This window comes from Scylla paramamosain, chromosome 32 (assembly GCF_035594125.1).
Source record: "Scylla paramamosain isolate STU-SP2022 chromosome 32, ASM3559412v1, whole genome shotgun sequence".
Lineage (NCBI taxonomy): Eukaryota > Metazoa > Arthropoda > Malacostraca > Decapoda > Portunidae > Scylla > Scylla paramamosain.
In genome coordinates this window covers 1,246,255-1,253,754 of record NC_087182.1, presented here as the reverse complement: position 1 = coordinate 1,253,754, position 7,500 = coordinate 1,246,255, and the positions used below count along the sequence as shown (strand labels likewise).

Here is a 7,500-nt window from a genome sequence, read left to right as displayed (position 1 = left end):
CATTTGTTGAGTCTTCTATTCACTTATAATCTGTATTTTAAGTTCAACTTTTTTAGTACCTTTGCTTTTTTCAATTAGCAAGGACAGGTGAGTGGCCAGGAATACTTTACACAGGTAACTCATTTGCAGGTAAAGTAATAGACCAGGTGCGTTTTTTCCAGGTATTCACGTGAGTAATGCTTTGCCGTGTTGTTTTTAAGGTACCTGACTGTTAATTAGCTGAGCGCAGGCCGGCCAGCAGGTGAGGGGAGGTATTGCATCCAAAATAACAGGTCACATGCAATTAATTTCGGTTCCGACTCACCAGTTTGTGTTGACTCCAGCTTGTGTAAAATTCATTATCTTATTGGCTATATGTACATACGCTGGGGTTTTAAAGGTCAGGTACTCGGGCCTTCCTTTGTGTGTGTGTGTGTGTGTGTGTGTGTGTGTGTGTGTGTGTTTGTGCGATCGTTTCATACATTTTTTTTTATTCATATTTCTAAAATCAATTCAGAGTTACTGAGATTTGACTTAGGTTCTTATTTTTACGTTTATTTATTTATTTTTTCGTGTTTTGCGTGTGTATGGATCTACCTTTCTGTCTGTTTGTCTGTCTAGCTGTTTGTTTACCTGTCTATCTGTCTCTGTCAGTCTCTGTATCTGTCTGTCTGTTCCGGTCTGTGAATTTGCCTGTCTGTCTGTCTGTCTGTCCGTCTGTCTGTCTATCTACCTGTTAACCTCTCTGTCTGTTTGTTTTTGTGTTTCCCTGTCAATCTCTATCGATCTATATACTCGTATGTATCTGTGTGTGTGTGTGTGTATGTGTGTCCGTGCGTGCGTCGTGCTTCCTCCAGGCGCGGAGTGAGTGAGTGTCACCAGGCCAGGTCGTGGGGCGGTGTTTGGGCAACATGAAGTATAGTTACACCAACTACACCATTCGCTTAATTGTACCGCCTCGCACCGTACCACATCCCTCCCTTGACAATGCCGGCCGCCTTCCCTTCCCTTCCCTTCCCCTCCCTCTTTACCTTTCCTTTCCATCCTTCACTCCTTTCCTTCACGCTGTCTAATTTCTCTTCCTTTCCGTCCCTCTGTATCCTTCCTTTCCTCTTTCACTCTTCCTTACCTTCCCTTTTCTCCTTCCTTCCCTTTACACCTTTGTTTCTACTCCACTCCTTCCTTCCTTCATGCTATCCTGCTTCCTCCATCTTTATCCTTCCTCTGTATCCTTCATTTTCACACTCCACTCCTCCCAGATATCAATAAAAATTCTGAAACTGTATTCTGAATATAGAGTGAAGTGCATGGCTAGCTTGAGATAAGAGTGAACCATTTAAATATAAACGGCTGAATCTTAATGAAATCCGTGAAACTGCACCAACATAGTGAGACCTGATGCCGATCCGCTAAAAGGCTTTAGAGACACGAGCCGCGCGTCAGTCAATCAACACACGATTAATCTCGCGTTAACACACACCTTGCCGCCTCCCGATCCGGTATTCGCGGCGCGCGCTTCCTTTAACGAGGCTCGCGAGTATTGGTGTGTCTTGGTCTGTCTCCTTGCGGCTTGTCACGACTTCACGGGAGCAGTTTAGCGGACCTGAATTGCCTACAGTACCTCAGTGTTTAGTGCAACGACCCCTCAGCTTCATTTCATTGTGTTTATTCATAGTGGTTAATTTAGTTCTTTTTTCGGGTATTGGTGCCTTGTTGCCGCTTGTCACGACTTCATTGGAGCAATTCATCGGACCAGAATTGCATGCAGTACCTTCATTTCCTAGCGTTTACTGTCTTTGGCCGCTAATTTAATTTTTTTTCAAAGTATGGAAAGGAAAAACGGCTAGTCTGAATGTGAAATAGGTATGGTTAGAGAGAGAGAGAGAGAGAGAGAAAGAGAGAGACTGAAGGAGAGAGCGAGAGAGGGTAGCATCGGACTGTGTGTTGGCATGTGTAGCAACTGCTCGTAACCAGATTTAGAGGAGTATGAGGATGGAGATTGAGGGAGAGGAGGAGGCGACGCGAGGTGAGGTGAGGCGAGGTGAGATGAGATGAGGTGAGGTGAGGTGAGGGCAGGGAAGGTGAATCAATGCCATGTTTGTGTGCCTGGTGTCCCCCGTGCCGCCTCGTCGGGCACTGTGTGGTGATGGCAAGTGAGGGGATGGTTTGGTGTCTGTCTGGTGATGTCATTTTTCATTTTTTTTTTTTTTTTTTTTCACTGAGTCTTTCTTCCCGTTTGTCTGTCTGTGTGTCTGGTCGTCTATTTTGTCCTGATGTCTGGATCTCTCTCTCTCTCTCTCTCTCTCTCTCTCTCTCTCTCTCTCTCTCTCTCTCTCTCTCTCTCTCTCTCTCTCTCTCTCTCTCTCTCTCTCTCTCTCTCTCTCTCTCTCTCTCTCTCTCTCTCTCTCTCTCTCCTACACACACACACACACACACACACACACACACACACACACACACACACACACACACACACACACACACACACACACCGTCCTCCTAATATCCCGCGGTTGTCGGCAAATGCCTGCGCCGTGTGGGTATTGGATTTCCATCAGCGAGCCCTCGATCGGCCGTCCCGCCCCACTCTGTCCCGCCCCGCCCCACAATGCCCCGCCCCACTCTGCCCCTACTCTGTCCCGCCCGGCCCCGCCCCGCCCCGCCCCGCCCCACTCCGCTCGGCCCGCGTCCTCATGAAAATATTTTCTATTAAGTGTAATTTCATGAAGGCTCCGACAATTGCCTGAAAATTATGACCCAATTATCCTCGGCCGGCCACACTCGGACCCCGACGCGGAGTGACAAAAGAGCAGCGAAAAGCGCCTCGCGTGGCCAACCCCCTCCCGCTCCGTGAATCCCCCCGCCTCCCCGACCCCCTTAACCCCCTGGAGTCCCCTGAGTCCTTCCCCTTTGACCCATGACACTAGCAGCAGCAGCACCACCACCACCACCACCATCACCACCACCACCACCTCCACCTCCACCACCACCACCACCACCACCACCAGCCATGACAACTTACTACTTGCCATAACTTTCTTTAAATTATTGGTCGGTCCCGGCAGTGGTTCAGCCTCGTGTGTGTGTGTGTGTGTGTGTGTGTGTGTGTGTGTGTGTGTGTGTGTGTGTGTGTGTGTGTGTGCGCGCGCGTGTGCTGTGTCATCAAGGTGTGTCTTACCTGCAGCGTTAATTAATATTCGTGTCATTAATCTCCAGAACAGTGCCAGGGTGTGGATGGTACGCGCTCACACACACACACACACACACACAAAGAGAGAGAGAGAGAGAGAGAGAGAGAGAGAGAGAGAGAGAGAGAGAGAGAGAGAGAGAGAGAGAGAGAGAGAGAGAGAGAGAGAAGCAGGAAATTTGGAATTAAACTCTACGGTTGTTACAACACGCATTTCACTATCTACCAGGGGGAGAGAGAGAGAGAGAGAGAGAGAGAGAGAGAGAGAGAGAGAGAGAGAGAGAGAGAGAGAGAGAGAGAGAGAGAGAGATCCCACGAAACAAAACTACTTATGTATGAGGAAGAAAGGCCAAATCCATCTGTACAAGTGTGTGAACAGAATCACTTCGCATCTCCGTCAGCCAGTGTTCATTTCTGCGCCGCCAGTGTGTGTAGTGAGTGGCGAGACGGCGAGGCGAGGCAGGTAAAGAAACTCACTCTAGCCCTACCATTGTCAACTGGCGAGCCGTAATGTGGCTGAGGAGACTCCGAAAGGAACTGGAGGAGAGGAACTGACCAGCGGGTGTCCATGTCCTCTGGGGTGTGTGTGTGTGTGTGTGTGTGTGTGTGTGTGTGTGTGTGTGTATAAGTACGTTCTTTGCATTAAAGTTTGATGTACTTACTAGTTTAAGGAAAAGAATGAGGAGGAGATAAGTGATGAAGGTATAGGAGGAGATGGTGGCAGTGATGGTGGTGATAGAGAAGGTAGAAGATCTATAGAAAGACTGTGAGGGGAAGATAAGTGGAGGAGGAGGAGGAGGAGGAGGAGGTGGTGGTGGAGAAGGTGGTGGTTTCAGGCTAGTGGAAGAAAGTGCCGTGTTTGTGTTTGGAATTCTATTGTTCTTGTCCATAGGCAGAGGAGGAGGAGGAGGAAGAAGAAGAAGAAGGGGAAGAGGCTTGTCGTGTGGCCTGAACGTAAAGGGAAGACTTTGTGTGTGTTTGTGTGTTGTGTAATATCTTTGTCTCTCTGTCATAACACGTCTGCTGCGCGTCGTGTTTTGACAATGTACCACACACTGAACACGAAAAAATGGAGGAAAACAGTCAGGGAGAAAAAGAATAAACAAAAACGAGAAATGGTCTTGATTGTTATCGTAAATTTTCTCCTTTAAACTCGTTCCTCCCTTGCTTCTCTTTGACAATGTGCCGGACACTGAACGGGAAAGAAAATGAAGAAAAAATAGACGGGAGAAAAAGAATAAACAAACCCAGAAATTGCTTTGATTGTTATCGTAAATTTTCCTCCCTTCACTCTTTCTTCCGTAATCATACAAACTTTACCTCATTCTGCTTTCCTAATCCAGCCACGGAAAAAGGAGGCAAAGAAAACGCAAATGGACGGAGACTAAAGCAAGCGAGAAATTCTGTTGATTTTTTAAAGACTCATTCTTCATACTCTTCCTTAATCAGAAAAAAAAGTGACCTCATTTCTCATCCTCGCGTCTTCATCTCCTACCAACCCTCATCACATTCCCTCCCGACCTCCTTCATCCCCACAGCCATAAACGAAGCTTCAGACTCACAGTTTTCCCCCTTAAAACGAACCCTTACTCACGTAGACCCTATTACCCCTTAAATCATCACCCTTAGACAGCCCCCTAAGCCCTGGACTGCTAATGGCGATATAGGTAGTGTTATTAAACGTTTCTGGGCTTTCTCTTCGCTTTTAACTGGCTGTACTATAAGTCATTGGCGTTTTCAAGGGTGTTTGTGTGATTCCAGTGAGAGTTTGGCTTGGATTCTACATCGTCAGGTCTGAAAGCATCCATAGCAACGTGTGTGTCCTTTATAATTAGTACTTTTGAGGGGATAAAGTGTTCGGTGGGGCCTGTGACACGTGTTTTCTTGTTTGAGTGACCGTAGACAGCATCGTGACGGAGGATAAAGATAAACCACTTAACTACTTCATTACACCTTTTGTTCGCAGTCATATCCCACGAAACCACACAGTAATCTTGTACCAGACAGTTTTCGAACACAAGAATACAAGAATATAAGAGAATAACGCAATATACAAGAAGGAACACAAGAAAACAATTACAGAAGAAGCCATTAAGTTTACGCGTGTGAATCCCAATACAGAACACAAGATTAAGACAACATACTCGTACAAGAAGCCAGTCGGTCTACACGTGCCCTGTAAAAAACACGTACGAACACCCACCACCTTTAAGACCAAGGCTAAACCACATCGGCTTAAACCTCAAATCATCCCAGTTAGAATCAGAATACCCTGAATCGCATTTTTCCCTCCTCGTGTGAGTCTCGGCTACGCAACACGTATGAGGGGAGCTAACATTCTTACCCCGAGCATAATCAATGTGGCGAGGAGTGATGGCGCCAATATTTCAGCGATCATCCATTAAGCTGAGAGGAAGGAGGGGGCGTTTTATCACGACTTTATTACTTCCGCGGTGAAATACTCCATCGCGGGGCCACCAGCTAGCTAAGAGGGGTTATCGGGCCTCACTCATCATCGCCTGCTTATTGTCTCCCTCACGCGGGTCTCGCTGCACTCTCTCCATTCATCACGTGTGTCTGTCAGGGAGTAGCGTCTTGCGAGGGAGGGGTGACGAAAGAGAAGGTAGAGGAAGAGGAGGAAAAGGGAGAGGATGAAAAAAAAAAAAAAGATTAGGGGTAGAGGAAGATAAGGAAGAGGACTGCGATGTATGTGTGTATAACTCTGGAAAATCCCGACTTGCTTTCGAACTTCCACACCTGCTCTTGAATAATACTTGACTCCACGCCACTGAGAAGCAGGTTGAATGTGACGTAGACATTTAACATTAAGTGACTAATGGGCTTGGGTTTATATATAACACTGACATATGTGTGTGAGTCTGGTGGCAGTGATGCATACGTCATGTTCCAGTCTCTGCCGCGACTTAGCGCTCACTGGCTGTTTGTGTGGGAAATATGATGGAAGGAATATATTGAATGATGAATTATTTGTTGATAAATGCACACTGAAAGAGATTGGTTCAAGTAAAGCTCTTATTGGGGCTGTGTCTGTTTTATCCAATGATGGAAGTGTTTGTGTATTGTTCTTTAGTTTGTGTGTGTGTGTGTGTGTGTGTGTGTGTGTGTGTGTGTGTGTGTGTGTGTGTGTGTTGTCTCCCTCCGTATAGAGATGAATGCTTTCCTGAACATCAAAGGACACTGAGGTCATAGAACTGCCTCTGTTATTTCAGATGAGTGTCTGTGTTGTGTATCTGTCATGGCCCGAGAAAAACAACTATATTGCATTAGTAAATAACGGAAGGTGCAAGACGTCACCAGACCTACAAGTGAGAAGTGATAGATCAGGGTTTCTAAAGTTACTAGTTCAGAGGAGAAAGGTGACACAAACATACAAACACAAACACACACACACACACACACACACACACACACACACACACACACACACACACACACACACACACACACACACACACACACACACACACAACACATCACAGTCCTCGCCCTTCTCTTCCTCTTCCGCTTCTCTTCTTTCTTTTTTTATTTTCTTCCTTTTCCTCCTCCTCCTCCTCCTCCTCCTCCTCCTCCTTTCCCTCTTGGCAGCGTGGAAGGAAATATTTCAACCAACATCTCACCCACTTTTAGTTTGCAATAACACAGCTTTGTTTAACATACACGGCAAACTCTGAGAAACTTGCTTCAAACAACATATAACTTCACCTTGAAACACACAAATCCACAAAGAATACAATTTATTTCATGTATTTTAAACTATTAACATTCATCCTGACCAGCCTTTTTTTTTTTCCAAGATATTATTCTCCCAATTTTGGATAACTCTTTTGGCTTTCTGTTTTGGGACTAGTATATCAGTGAGACTTTTTTTTCCCATCCTTTTTGTCGTCTTAGGCCAGGTGTCATTCGTACATAGAATAAATTAATAAGCAAATACGTATATTATCTGAAAGTCAACGGTCAGAAATAAAGAAAAAAAATTTGCCATATATAGAATAGATGATAGAATGATTACGTACTCGTAAATTTATATGGAACAGTCAAGGGTCAGAAAAAAGAAAGAGAAAAAGTTGCCATAAATAGAATGAAAAGTGAATAATTATATTATCTCGAGGCTTAGAAAGAAAACTGTTAAACATAGAATAAATAATAGAATGAATACATATGCAAATTATACAGAACCGTCAAAGATGAGAAAAGAAAAAAACGAAACCCACACAACAAAACCCAATAGAAAACAAAAAACAACCGCTGCCTTTCACCCCAGGAACATTGGTCATCGCGAGAAGCACACGCAGGATGCCAGCAGATCGCGG

At 45.4% G+C, this 7,500-nt stretch overlaps 1 protein-coding gene and 1 long non-coding RNA gene across 3 annotated transcripts in view; one reads left to right on the top strand and one right to left on the bottom strand.

Annotated features, from left to right (window-relative positions):
* LOC135089000 (uncharacterized) overlaps window positions 1–7,500 on the top strand; it is a 78,718-nt gene that overhangs the window by 387 nt on the left and 70,831 nt on the right. The window lies entirely within an intron of this gene.
* LOC135088998 (carbonic anhydrase-related protein 10-like) overlaps window positions 1–7,500 on the bottom strand; it is a 183,403-nt gene that overhangs the window by 167,645 nt on the left and 8,258 nt on the right. The window lies entirely within an intron of this gene.